We start from the raw sequence: 15,124 nt of genomic DNA on the forward strand, positions 1-15,124 counted from the left end.
CCCCCCCCCCCCCCCCCCCATTAAAAAAAAAGTTGGACAATTTACATACTATGCGCGAAGGTTAGAGACGAGTCATTGAAAATATACAGCATACAAAGTGTCAAAAATGTACCGTGTCCAAAAAACTAATGGAGGAAGATTTTAGTGTATAAAAATGGTCATTCCAAAGTTGATACAGGATAAAATCCAACAAACTGCACAAGGGCTATCTACAGATCATGAGCTACAGATCATGAGCTACAGAGCAAGAGTATAATGATCGGTGTGGTGGCATAGCAATTTGGGAGGACGCAATTACATTTTGTCATGCCAGACATGAGTTATAACACATTTTCAGAGATAGTAGGAACTGCAGATGCTGGAGAATCTGAGATAACCAGGTGTAGAGCTGGGTGAACACAGCAGGCCGAGCAGGGAAAGCTGACGTTTTGGGCTTAGACCATTCTTCAGAAATGGGGGAGGGGAAGGGGGTTCTGAAGTAAATAGGGAGAGAGGGGGAGGCGGATAGTTCTCTGCTCCATTCTCATCCAAAGTTGGATAGACAGTGAAGCCACTGATGGATTTAGAAGGCATATTGGAAATCCGCTCCACTCAGTCACAGGGCAACATCATTGAATAATGGTATCGGCTGAATTGTTGACCTAGGGAGGTGAAAAACAGATCCTACTTTTAGAACCCAACTGTGGGCAAGAGATATTTTCTCACTTTGAGTTTAAAACAACTAGAGTAAAGCCATTAGACCAGACAGCAGAAATGGTGTAATTTGCAGCACAAGGCAAAAACGCCGTCTATGTTAAAGCCAGGGCGAAAAGGATAGGAAGTCAAGCCACAGTCTTCAGAGAAACGGATCAACTGGGAACTTGCACTGCCAGAACACCTGAACGGGCGTTTAGGTCGAACAGGAAGGTACTGATCTTACTCTAGCCTGGATGTAAGACTGCATGATTATCACAGAATATGGGATAACCATCTATCTATTACATCAGACGCTGTATGGAGTGGTACAGCTATTCCAGACACACCACAACACCTCCACTCTAATGTTGAACACTAGAGAACCAGGTTGCGACATGTAGTCAGAATTTCCAGATTGTCTCAATTTGGGAGATTCGGACTTTAGATGGTAGATGCTGATAGTGGTAATAAGTGATTAATGTAATACTGATGTTAGTATTGTTAATGATTACATGGATTGTGATTAAGTAGAAGTAAATTGTTAGAATAACAGAGACCAAGAAAAATTTGGAACAGACTTGGTGCGATGAGGTCCATGATGTGTAATTGCACATGGCTCTAATATCAGTCAGAGGGCACCAGTGTCAAATGAGCATGCAAGGAGAGAGGCCCAAGATGGTATTCTGGAGAACTATATTTAATAACCACCCGTGTGCAGATATAAATATAGTATTGCACTCTACAGGGAGTTGAAGGGCCTTACTTAGTGATTAGGAAGAAGGTGCCTTGGACCATAGATGTGCCAACACCCCGTAGGCTGAGATATCCCAAACTGGTATCTCAAAGTACTGATGACTGTCAGCTGCAAACACGTCAGTGCCACAAAGGTTGCTGCACAACATAAGACCATGTGACCTAAAGGGAATCAATTGGCACAGTAAGGGATTGCTTAATGGGTGTTTGTATTTTTTCGGGTTGGCAACCTGTAACTAGTTCAATGCCAAACAGACCGGTTCTGGGACTTCAACTATTTATCATTTAATTCTTTCACAGGATGAGGGAAATTAGGGGTGGACAGTGCCCAGAAGGCAGTTGAGTTGCTTTGGATCTGGAGTCACATGTAGGCCTGACCAGTAAGGTTGGCAGTTTCCTTCTCCAAAAGGACATTCGTGATCGAGGTGGGGTTTTTCCTGACAATTGACATTGGTTTCATGGTTATCATTCGACTCTTAATTCCAGATTTTTATTAAATTCAAATTCCACCATCTGCCAAGGTGGAATTTGAATGCTGGTCCCCAGAACATATTCTGGGTCTGTGGATTAACAGTCTGGCAATAATACCATTAGGCCATTGCCACCTCTTTATCAATGATTCTGATAAGACTAAAGATAGGTAGGGAAGTAAATTGTCAAGAGGATGTATAGAGAATGCAAAGCTATATAGACTGGTTAAATGTCTACTAAAAATTAGTGGAGTGTAATGTGTGCAAATGTGAATGTTTTTGGCAGGAAAAATAGAAAAGAACGTACTATTCAAATTGAGCAATTTGTAAATTAGTGATAGAGGGATCTGGGTATTCTGGTACATGAATCATTTTATATGCAGCTACAGCATGTGATTATGAAGACAGTTATTTATTGCAAGGGGATTTGAAAATAAGTTGAAGTTTTTGCTGCAGCAGATATTCATGAAACCACTTGGAATACTATATACAGTTTTGATCTCTATTTGATAAAAGATAACAATATTAGAATTTTTTCAGAGAAAGATCAGTTGGCTCATTCCTGTTATAAAGGGCTTACTTTATGAAAAAAGATTGAACATGTTCAATCTATAGAAATTGAAGTTTAGTAGAACGAGAAGTGATCTTAATGAAATACAAGATGTTGAGAGAACTGAATAGGGTGGGTATTCAGAGGATGTTGCCTCCTGTGGGCAATGTCAGACTAGGGGACATAAGTGGTTAAAATCGAATCGGAGATAGTAGGAACTGCAGATGCTGGAGAATCCGAGACAACAAGGTGCAGGGCTGGATGAACACAGCAGGCCAAGCAGCATCATAGGAGCAGAGAGGCTGACGTTTCGGGCCTAGACCCTTCATCAGAAATAAGTGGTTGCCTTAAAAAAGGCAAAGAGTAAGACAATTTTTCTGAGGTCACTTGGAATGTGGAATTCTCTTTCCCCAGCAGTTAGTGAAGACTAGGTCATTAAGTATTTTTCAAGGATTGATTAGATTTTTGATAGCCATAAGCTATGGGGTGTAAACAGAAAAGTGGAGCTGAGATTGCATTCACATCACCATGATGTTAGTGAATGGTGCAGCAGGTTCAAAAGGTCTAGTTCCTCCTGTACCTAACTAAGAAGGTGGGCTTACTCCTGATGTGCCAACCCAATCCACCTCCTTGGTCACTGTCTCAGCCTGAAACAGATTATTCAATGCATCTCTTCTGGGATATTGTTCAGTTATAGTCACCCAGTTATAGGAAGGGTATTATTAAGATGGAGAGGGTTCAGAAGAGATTAACGAGGATGTTGCTGGGTATGGAAGGTTTGAGTTATAAAGAGCTTGATGGGCTGGAATCTTTTACTGTAGCATAGGAGGTTGAGAGGCGACCATAAAGAAGTTTATAAAATGAGAGGTATAGATTGAGTTAGTGGTAGTTGTCTTTTCCTGAGGATGGGAGTTTTCAAGACTAGGGGCAAATTTTAAGGTGAGAGGAGAAAGATTTTAAAGAGATGAGCAAATTCTCTACACAGAGGGTGGTTTGCAATTCCCTGAGGAAGTGGTGGATGTGCATATAACGTGTGTGTGTGTGTGTGTGTGCAGACAGGTAGGCCTTGGGCAGCATGGTTGTGCAGGGGTTAGCGCTGCTGCCTCTCTGGGCCAGAGACCTGGGTTCGATTCCAGCCTTGGTTGACTGTGTGGAGTTTGCATAGTGTCCCTGTGTTTGCATGGGTATCCTCTGGGTACTCGGGTTTCCTCCCACAGTCCAAAAGGTGTGCAGGCTAGGTGGATTGGCCATGATAAATTGCCTGTAATGTTCAGGGATGTGCAGATTTAAGTGGTTTATAGGGGGATGGGTCTGGGTCTGGGTGGGATGCTTCAAGGATCGGTGTGGACTTGTTGGGCCGAAGGGCCTGTTTCCCACTGTAGGGGTTCTATTGAACAAATGTTCAGCATAGACAAGTTGGACTGAAAGATCTGTTTCCGTGCTGTATGCCTCCGAGTCTAAGAGCATTTTTGCTCTGACCCCAGATTTCTCACCATAGCTCACATTGTTAAAACCCCATATAAGATTCTGCCTTGAGAGTTGGAAGTTTATGGATTGTTCTCCTGAAATAGGGCCTAGCAACCTACATATGAGTCACCAGTGGTAGGGAAAAGGAAGTGAGGGATGCACAAAAGTCCAGCATTAGAAGAACAGTTGTTGTAGGATTATTCTAGACTAGAGAAGATTACAGAGAAAGGGAGGAGAAAGATCATGGGGGGAGAACTAGATGGCAGTGGTTGAGGAGCTAATATGCCAATGAACAGAGGTAATGGGTGAACTGAACTGATCATATTGGGGTTTAGGAGATAAGCAATTGTTCTCGATAGGATAAAGCATATGGAAGGTGGTGCATTGCTTAGACAGCAATGGAGTAGTCATGCCAGCAGCTTAACAAAAACGTTAAGGGTTTTAGTAAAAGGAGGCTTGAGGTGGGGGGAGATATCGTCAATACTATAGATACAGAAATTTGGTAGGATAATGTTAAAGTTTAAGGCTTACCTCGCCGTTAGCAACAATCTCCTGCATCTTTTAACTTGATACTAGAACTAAGGTGAGATTCTCACTAGGCACCAGTGAGTTGCCTTTTAAGGGGCATTATTGCTTAGTGACTACCTCCCTTTTTATTTACTACAGATCTGACTTCATTTTAATATGCAGCTTTCTAAGCTACCATGTGCAGCGAGCAAACAACAAAATGGCAAAAATCCTTGACCTGGAAGTCAAACTGGGTACCTGACAGCTTCAGCTTGTTACTGGCTTTAACAATATCCTTGTTTGTCACCACAAAACAGCATCACAGGGCACAATTCATGGGCACTGGCTACATGCACCCTCCTCCATAGACATTGCAAACTCAATGAGCAAATACCAAAGTTTTCATGGTACCTTTCCAATTTGGTGCAGCATGCTAAGGATGGGAAGACCTGCATTTAGGAAGAACTGATAACTGACATTAAAAGGCTGCCACAAGATTCTTCATATCTCCTGGACAGGCTCCCAGCTCAGATTGGACCAGGTAACGTCTCCAGTCTGCTTGCTTGCTGTCTTAGGGTTTGCTTACTTCCACATATGTGAATGTGCATAGCAACCCTGTCATGCTTTGCCTTGCTATTAGCACAGTTAGAAAACCAGTCAGCTTCTCTTGCTGGTCAGCAGCCCTCAGCCAAAGGAGCAGACGTTACTGTATGGCAGTGTGCTACATCAACTCACACTCAACAATGTTCCAGCAGCTTATGTTGCAACCACTGTGCAGTAAAAGTCTTAGGGGAGTAGTCCTTAATGAAGTCCGTGGAGGTATCCATTATTAAATGGGCACTGGCAGTAATCTGGGTGTTTCCCCAGTTGGAAACCATGGGTAAATCGGGAGATCCATTCCCTACTGAAGTCCAGATTTGAGGCGCTCAAATTGGGTGACCCAGAAATATTCAGGAAATTTTAGGTATCACCTTTACAGCCATCAGGAATGCAAAGAGACAAATTAAACTAGACTAAAAAGAACACGTGTTGACTGTGGCAAGGCTTAACAGGATATAGCAGGCTACAATGTGAAGTCAAGTAGAATCACAAGAATGCATTCCTGTGCAATGAGTTTGATGCATTGTATGTTTGTTTTGAGCAGAAGATCAGTGAAATTGTCACTTGTCTCAACAGCCTTGGTGCATCTGTACCCCCAATCACTGCTACAGACATCAGATTGGCCTTCTTGAGAATGAACCCATGGAAAGCAATTTGCCTAGATGGAGTCCAGCTGTGCACTCAGATCCTGCACAGACAAGCTAGTGGGAGTATTCAAACATCTGTAACCATGGGGTTCCTACCTGCTTCAAGAAGACAATTTTCTGCCTGGTGCCTGATTTCTTTTCGACAATGTGCCTGGTGGCTCTGACGCCTATCATTATGAAAGTTTAGTAATGGCACACATCAACTCCAGCCTCCCAGATTGTCTTGATTCACTACAGTTTGCTTACCATTGTCATAGGTCCACAGCAGATGCCATCTCCCTGGCCCTACACTCATCCCTGGAATTTCTGGATAACAGCAAGGATGCCTACATCATAGTTCTATTTATAGATGAGTACCTTCAACACAATTTCAACCAAACCTATCTCCAAACTAGGACTTAGGACCCTGCTGTCTTGTCTGCAACTGGATCCTTGACTTCCTGACCCACAGACTGCAGTCAGTAAGGATCAGCAACAACACCACCTCCACGATAATCCTTTAAAACTCGTGCCTGCAACGTTGCATACACAACCCCCTCCTATACTCAGAATCAAAGAACCCCTACGTTCGGCCCATCAAGTCCACAGTGACCCTCAAAAGAGCATCCCACTCAGACTCACTCACCCTCACCCCTGCATTTCTCATGGCACATCTTTTGGACAGTGGAAGGAAAGCAGAGCAACTGGAGGAAATACATGCAGATGTAAAGGTTATATATTTTCCCCACAGACAGTCACTTGAGGCTAGAGTCGAACCTGGGTCCCTGGTGCTGAGGTAGCAGTGTTAACCACTGAGCCACAAAGCCGTGAGTGTATAATGTGGCAAAATTTGTTCTCATTCCAGTTCCAGTTTTGCTGATGACATTGTAGTAGGTGTCAACAGTAGGAGAGTGGCATAATGGAAAAACAATCTCTCACTGAATAACTTTTCTCGTAACTCATTTTCTTCAGGTCAGAGGGATGGCCACGGTTACGTGCATGGGCTCCAGTTATGTCTGTCCCTGTGGGGTATGTGGAGCATTCCTTCCAGTCCTGTTGCATTCTGGTCACAAAAGACTGAGCTTCCAGTTGCCTGCCAGTTTAACACACCACTGTTCCTTGACCAACATTTCAGTCTCAGACTTGCTGCAGTACTCCAGCAAAGCTCAGTGTACGCTGGTAGAAGAGCACCTCACTTTCCATTTGGGCACCCTGCAGCTTTCCAGACTCAAGTTCAGCAACTTTACAGCTTGAGCTCTCCCATTTCCCTACTCCAACTTGTGCACACCAGACCTTGTTATGTCCATTTACTATTACACACAAGCCATTGTTGGACACTAACAGTCCTCATTTAATAGCTGTTCACCCTTCCAGCTATATCATCATGGAATCCCTACAGTGTGGTAATAGGCCCTTTGGCCCAACAAGTCCACCCCAACCCTCACAGCATCCTACCCAGACCCAACCCCCTGTTACCCACCTAATCTACACATCCCTGAACACTATGGGCAATTTAGCATAGCCAATCCACCTAGCCTGCACATCTTTGGACTGTGGTAGGAAACCGGACCACCCAGAGGAAACCCACTCAAACGTGTGGGAGAATGTGCGAAGTCGACACAGACGGTTGCCCGAGGCCGGAATTGAACCCGGGTTACTGGCGCTGTGAGGCAGCAGTGCTAACCTCTGAGCTACTGTGCCGCCAATTTTGTTAACTACCATCTGTTCTGACCGAAGGTCACTTGACCCAAAACATTAATTTTGATTTCTGTCCACAGATGCTGCAAAAGCTGCTGAGCTTATCCAGCAATTTCTATTTGTCTGATTTCCAGCAGCCACAGTTCTTTCGGTTTCTGTCTTTCCCTTCATGTCAGCAAAACCAAAGAGCTGGTCATCTGATCAAGAAGCAGAGTTGAGGTCATGCCCCCGTCTGTATCAATGGTGCTGAGGTCAAGATGGTTGCGCGTTCAAGTTCCTAGGAGCAAATGTCACCAATCTGTCATCGTCCATCCCTGTTGACACCACAGTCAAGAAAGCACACCAATGTCTCTACATCCTCAAAGCTAAAGAAATTTGGTATGTCCATGGTGATTCTTACCAATTTTTATAGATGCGTCATAGAAATCATCCTATATGGGTGCATCAGTTTGGTATGGCAACTGCTGTATCAAAACCAGCCTTTCTTTAATTGACGCTAGCTACATTTCCTGCTGCCTCGGGAAAGCAGTCAACATATTCAAAAACCCCTCCACCCCGGTTATACTCACTTTCACCCTCTTCCATTAGGCAGAAGATGCAAATGTTTGAAAACACTTACTGACAAATTTAAAAACAGCTTCTTCCCTTATCAGCCTTATGAAGGGATCTCTCATGTAATAAAGTTGATCATTCTCTACACCTTTTTCTGTAGCTGTAACACTATATATTCTGCATTCTCTTCTATCACCCTGATGTATTTCTGTAAGATATGATTTGTCTAGATAGCACTTGGAACAGTACTTCTACTGTATCTTGGTACATTTGATTTGATTTATCAATGTCAAGGGCAGCCTCAAGTCAGTCCAGGCGATTGGCTATGATCAGGCATCTATTTGGGGTATTCTCAGTCAGGGCATCTGTGATTCTGCAATCTGGAGAATAGGTCATGGTCATCTTGAGGTCCCATAGTGGCCACTCCAAAGATTGTGACTTAAGCAAGCAGGCATCAGTCACAGGTTAGGATAATTGGGGATGTTCCGTTTGGTTACTGAAGTGAATGAGTCACTGTCGGTCTATTGGGTATGTCCAGAAAACTGAGGGAAAAATGGGTTGGAGGCAACAAAGGGGACTTGTATGTTGAAAGGATGGGAATGACAATTGTAAAAGTGGCAGATATATTTGTACATACTATAGAATGGATCATGCAGGATTCATCCTGGTCAGGAGCTTTCCTGCTTTGGAGAGGTGGATGGGGGAGAAAAGCTGTGTATGGTCACCTCATCAGTGACTAGAAGGGGAAAGATGGACAAAGTCAAATAGCTTTGTGGAACGTGCCATCAGGAAGGGGATCTTGAAGTTTTGCGGGCTTGTTAGACATAGACCAAGAAGCTGGGAACTACTGCCTGAGGAGTGTTTGCTGTCACCTTCCATCTTGATTGAAACTGAAAGTAGACATTTGGTAAATGAAATAGCCATGGCCACACTCAGAGTGGGCAGTGTAACTGATTAAGCTGTGAAGGACAGGGTGCAAGAACCAAAGTGAGGCCCAGTCTTCACTGTCCAATGTGACCAGTCTGCCTTGCCTTCCACTATCTGCGCAGTTTTAAAAATGGACTCCACTTCAGAATGGGCATTTACACATGCACGATCTTCCAAGTTCAGCTTCACATCACTTTGAATGATCTCTGTGCCTTTTGTAAGCATGATGATTACAAATGAGTTGCACATATTCGCCACAGTCATTGTTCACCATCTTCTAACAAATAGCTCTCTCTGACTGCAGATAGACATCACTGGAAGACAGAAGTAATCACAGGCAATGTTATAAAAGGCACCTGTGGCCACACACAGACTGCTAATGCAAAATATTGTGGAGTGCATGGGAGACAAAACAAATTCCCTCTCTTGAACTGTCAGTACAATGGAAGTCTCTATGCAGTGATCCCTTTTGAGAGATGTGGAGTCTGGGAGAAGAGTTCAATGCTCATGCAATATTACTGTCCTAGTATCTTTTCACTATATGGCAGTGTATTCATTGAACTAAGGTCTTGTGTTGAAGTGTCAAAATGAATCATTCCATGGCCCTCCTTTTATTATAACGTCAAATGTCTCCTATGTCGGAGCATGTTAAGCTGTTGCTTATAAGGCACGTGACTACTTAATGTATTCCTTGCTAATAACCTGTTCTGTTTCTTATGTTCCCAACAGGTTCATGGTGAGTGTGAATGATAGACCCATCACAGCAGGAATTATTGCCATAAAAAGATGGGGGAGATGGAGGAACTGAGAAGTCAGCAAGTCCTAGACCAGCACTAACTTGCAACAGAAGCCCAACAGCCTTGACCATCTTGAGATTGCAGCTAACAGGCTCTCCAGAATGCATCAGCAGCAGAGGAGAGCCAGAGCTTTTTGTCTTTGATACAATTTCCTCCGATTGAGCCACAGACTGAGGCTGTCCCAGAACACTGATTGAAACCAACAGCTGGAGCAGGACCTGTAACCTGAAAGAGTAGGCCATCATTCTGTTCTGGTGACCATCAGAATGTCGGCTGCATTGAACTTCTACATGGCAGGATCTATGGGACCTCTTAGTTGTCTATCCGCAAATATATCAATGCTGTAACCAAAGACATTTTTGCCCATAATGAGGTTGGTGCTGTGGCCTGAGCAGAACTTTCAGCAATGTGGCTGGTTTCTCCCAGGAACATGGCACCAAACACTGTACAGTCATTGCATTGAGAAGGCCATGTTGTAGTGCAGTAGAATTATCAATGGAAAAGATTCCATTACCAATGGGTGACAGGTTTGTGATCAGAGTTTCCACAACTTGGGTTTGTGTCTTGTACCTTTGTAGCTGCACATCTTCTACGTCCTTGAATTCTAGTGTTCCTTCTACACATGAAGGCTTGGATGCTTTACAAGGCTGGTTACTGGGGGACAAGGGCCTCCCTCTGCAACGATGACCTATGACTGAGGCTGAGTGTAGATTCAGTGGTCCCCATTCTTCAACCAGAATTATGGGTGGAGCAGATAATAGGCCTGCTGACAAGTGTTCTGATCCCTAAACAAGTGTGGGGCATTTCAGGATGCTCCCATCAATGTTCTGCATATTCTTAGCATGCTGTGCTGTGCACAACTGGAACAGGTGAAGGGGGATATGGCAGATGCTGATGAGCTGGAAGATTGGGTAGATTCTTCCGAGGAGGAGGAAGCAGAAAGAGCATGACCTTGTACATGACAAAGCACAGCTGCATTAGGCATTGCAAACCAGACAGGACTGAATTGATACCTGGGTGCTATAGATGTGACCTGGCTGCAGTGATTGATCATTTGACTGACCTACTGCAAAATACTTGTTGCTTAACATTCTAGCAGTTCACTTGTATGCTAAGAGGGGCATTAGTTTGATTTGTTTTGCCTTTCAGCTTTGTAAAGAAAGGTTAATGTTTTTTACATCTGTTTTACAGGGTTTTGTTTTTAAACAGAAACATTGAAGGTAGGAGCAGGAGTAGGCCTTTCAGCCTCTTGAGCCTGCTTCACCATTCATTATGATCTTGGGTGATCAGAGTTTCATATCCTAATCCTATCTACCCACCCCCTGCCCAATATCCTTTTGTTCCATTTAGCCCCAAGAGTTATATCTACCTGCTTCTTGAAAACAATGTTTCAGCCTCAACCATTTTCTGTGGTAATGATTTCCACAGACTCACCACTCTAGGAGATGTGTCCAGTGTGAACACTGATAAGATGATGGGCTACACTGGCCACTGAGGGGAAAAAAAGAGTAGCAGTAATTTTGAGAGGCTTGTAAAATGGGATGTGGCTACAGACTAGTGAGTCATGTGGCCTTGTGCTTAAACAGTAATTGGAGTAGGATTGTGCAGTAACTGCACACTAGCTGGTGTCCCGTCACCAAGTCACCCTTTATTTACATGTGCACAGTACACTGGCTGTAGCCAGCCAACTTTGAGTCAGTCTCTGAAGTCAGGAGATTCTTTGAATCCCCTGTTTTATATCTGCCTCCTAGGGCTCACGTTAACCACTCCAAACAAGCATCTCATAATCAATAAGATCCACCTGGCTCCAACCACCACAGTTGTGCTGTGGGAAGTATTAGTTTGTGACTATGTACCGCTACATTAGTGAAAGGCAACTCCACACTTCCGTGCTTGATGAAGTAGATGGCACCACTGCCAGGGATGCTGGCCTATTCTGGGATATCCCAGCAATAGTGATCTTTCAACCAAGGTGAGTGGTAAAATCCAGCTAGCAGTGGATGAGTGGAGTGCCATAAGAATGGAATAGGTAGTTAATGAAAGTGCAAGAAAACCTATTAAACCTGGCAGAGAGAAACTCTCAAAACTCAACAGTGCACAATAAGATCCAGCTTTAGGTCTATTGTCCTCATACCACCTTCATTAGATCATAGAGTCATACAGGAAAGAAAGAATCCCTTTGTTCCAACAAGCTCATGCTGACAAGGTTTCCCAAACTAAACTAGTCCCACTTGCCTGCATTTGGCCCATATCCCTCTTAACCTTGACCATTCATTACCTATCCAAATATTTCTTAAATGCTGTAACTTTTACCTCATCAACATGTCCTTTAGCAGTTCATTTCACATACAAACCACACTCTGAAAAAGTTGCTCCTCTGTTCCCTTTTAAATCTTTCTCTCACCTTTAAAATATGCCCCCTAGTCACCTTATCCATGTCCCTCATGATTTTTATAAACCTCTATAAGGTCCCCCTTCAACCTTTTACACTTAAGAGGAAAAAAGTCCCAGCCAATCCTTCTCACTCAAACCCTCCAATCCTAGCAACAAAATGGTAAATCTTTTCTAAACCCTGTCCAGTTTATGGTAGGGTGACTAGAACCATACAGAGTAGTCCAAAAGTGGATCATGTTTATTTCTAGCTGACTAGGTTTCTGTGAAACACCTTGGGATGTTTAGTATTCTAAAATGCTATATAAATGTAGGTTGTTCTTGAATTGCACATTGAATGGGCCATTTCTTTAAAATACTCAGCATCTGATTTGTTTTAAAATGTTCACTTTTTTGCAGGCAGATGGCAGCATAATACAGAAGAATAGAATGAGAAGTTATTCACTATCAACACCAGCTTAATGATTTGTTAAATGTCTCTTCTACAGATTTTCACTAATACTTTGATTTATAGGTTGGATATCACATCTATTACTATTTTAATAGTTCACATGCTTTATTCTAACATTTTTCTGTTATCTGTCTTCAAAGAAGACATTAATTATTTCAAGTGGAGACACTCATTTTCATTGTAGGATGTATTTGCAATAGCTGGTTTTTAGAATACAAGCTTAATCACTGTTTATTGTAGAACAAATGTTTCCTTGTTCTAATTCTTTCAATAAATACATGTTAGCCATAGTGTGCATGTAGTTACAAATAACAAGGAAGATCTATGGGAAAGAGTAGCTATAAGACATCTGCAGTTATAAGAGACTAAGTCATTTCATGACATTCAGGTGTACAAGGCTGTCGAGTATTGAAGCACTGTAGATCAGCTCCTTATGGTGGTTAAAAAATGGATACTAATAAATTGATCCGTCTCATTTAGGTTGATTTTAAATGTTTCCTGACTTGTGTAATACTACTTAGTTTCCATCTTAAAGTTAAAGGAATTATCATTCCTGTGGCTGCTTCTCCAATCATGTTGAATACTAAAATTTATTATTTAATCCATTTGTCTAAAAATACGCATCCAAATAAGCTCAAACAGCTGATGGAGTGGCCTATAGAGATGTTCACTTGCAAAATATCTACATGAACGAAAACAGAAACGCATCTTTGGGAAATGGTCAAAACTCATAGTAAATGACTGTCATGATGGAAAGTCATTCATGACATAAGTTACCAGTTACTTTTGTGAATAATGATATTTTTACAATTTCATCATAGATGTTATTTTTCAATGATGTGGGAGTTATAGAAACTATGAAATAAAGTGAGTGTTAGGATTCATCTTAGGGTCAAGATTATGCCAAGTGAATGGCCAAGGCAACCACAAGTAGAAAAAGTGTCTCTAGACTTGATTTACTTTGTCTGAGGTTTCAGAAGTTAAGTAACTTGTAAATTAGTCACAACAACAGAGGTCATGGGAATGAAGAGAAAGGGACATAGCTGGTGTTTGTCTTGACAGAGAGGGAGGTGTGCACAAAGTATTTAGGTTGTGGCAGTGCAGGAAATGCTTGACATTCTCAGGTTGAGCTCTTGGTAAACATATGTCTTCATCTGAGTTATAACGATTTGGAAGGAAAATCATAAGCAGTGATGTGAAACGAATGTATCGGAGGAAAGATGATAGACTCGCTTATTTTATAGTGCTGCCTCTAAAAGAATTTGTTTTGCTGTAATCTAGGCTTTGCAAGATTCTAGCATAAGCACAGTAACTTGATAACACACTCCTGGAATCTTCTTGATTTACCTGAAATTAATTCGCTCCAATAATAATAAGTTACCTTCAGTTTTCCTAAATGGGGAGAAAATCAAAGGAGCATCAAATTGTTTGAATACATAAGTAATCATTTGGAGGAAAAAAATGCAGACAGGAAGGCAGGGTGGAACAGTCAACATGGATGAATGCTGTGTCATAAGGACTGATCTGTCCAATAACTGTTATGGCTTTGGAGGAGGGTTTGAGTAATGGGAGAGTAAATGGAGCAGGTGATGAGACATAACATGCTGAAAGCTTCAGGACTGCATTTGACCATGAGCAAATCTATACATGATTGAACTGTTTGTTACTTTACAAAGATAGTGCAGGAAAGGGGGCTTTTAAGGGTGACAAAGAGTGGACCAGGTTGCCACAAAGGGAACAGTGAAATAGGGAATGTTGAAAGATAAAGCAAAGGAAGCTGGTTTGCTAGTACCATCAATGCTGCAGGGATCAGAAATAATGGAGGATACTGCATAAATGGAGAAATTTTCCAATGTGACAACACTTTCACGTAGGTGAGAACTAATTGCATTTTCACCCAAGGAAACAGTTGTCAGAATTTCCTGGTGGGGACAAAGTTATAGACGGAAGGCATCCATTGTGATACATAGACAGTTGGGACTGGGAAATGCAAAACTGTTAGTGATAGAGAATATCACAAGAATTGCAGTTGTGTGAAAAGACTGGACAAGAGCAGAAAATTGGTTTGAGATATAAAGAATTCTATTATAGGGCAAGAACAGGTGGAAACAACAATGTGGCTGTTGTTTGAATATTGGGTAGGAGATATACTCCCAACCACGAATAGCTCATTCTGTGAGGCGATAGAAGATTGTCAGAGGAAGGTTATTCACAGTCCTGAAGAGAGGATTAATGTTTGATTTGGAACAGAAGTTGCAGTCGATCCTTCGAGTTTTTCTAAATTCTGAAGAGTTCTGAGAAGCTAAATAGTGACAGAGTATTCTCAAGTTGGTTTTTAACAGGAAGTCTAATTGAGATTATAATGAGAACATTGAAGCTCAGGAAGAAGCTGAAAGATTTTTTTAAAAAGTTACCATAAATCACTTTACATATTAAAGCTACCATAGAGGAAGTGACAAAAATTATTCACGTATTTGGGTAAGCATTGTAGAAGTAGGAATTTGTTTTTAAAAATTGTGAATTCAGGGCGATTTGAGTTTGAGTAAATAGTTAGTTTTTTTTCTGTACCTGTTTGTGTTGTCTTCCACTATCTGCTCCATATGTAGCACACTGCACTGAGTCACGTCGTTTCACATTCAAGTTCCACTCCTGGGACTGGG

At 42.2% G+C, this 15,124-nt stretch overlaps 1 long non-coding RNA gene across 2 annotated transcripts; it reads left to right on the forward strand.

The window, feature by feature from the left end:
• The first annotated feature begins 3,798 nt into the window (after positions 1–3,798).
• On the forward strand, positions 3,799–12,956 carry LOC125483370. Of its 2 annotated transcripts, XR_007262329.1 has the most exons (3): positions 3,799–4,963; positions 5,599–7,724; positions 9,555–12,956. It is a non-coding gene; the product is annotated as an uncharacterized LOC125483370 (long non-coding RNA). The 2 variants fall into 2 exon arrangements; XR_007262328.1 differs by lacking the exon at positions 3,799–4,963 and having other exon boundaries at positions 4,977–7,724.
• Positions 12,957–15,124: the final 2,168 nt, after the last annotated feature.

The sequence above is a fragment of the Rhincodon typus genome, chromosome 6, assembly GCF_021869965.1.
Source record: "Rhincodon typus isolate 14 chromosome 6, sRhiTyp1.1, whole genome shotgun sequence".
In the NCBI taxonomy this organism is placed as follows: Eukaryota; Metazoa; Chordata; class Chondrichthyes; order Orectolobiformes; family Rhincodontidae; genus Rhincodon; species Rhincodon typus.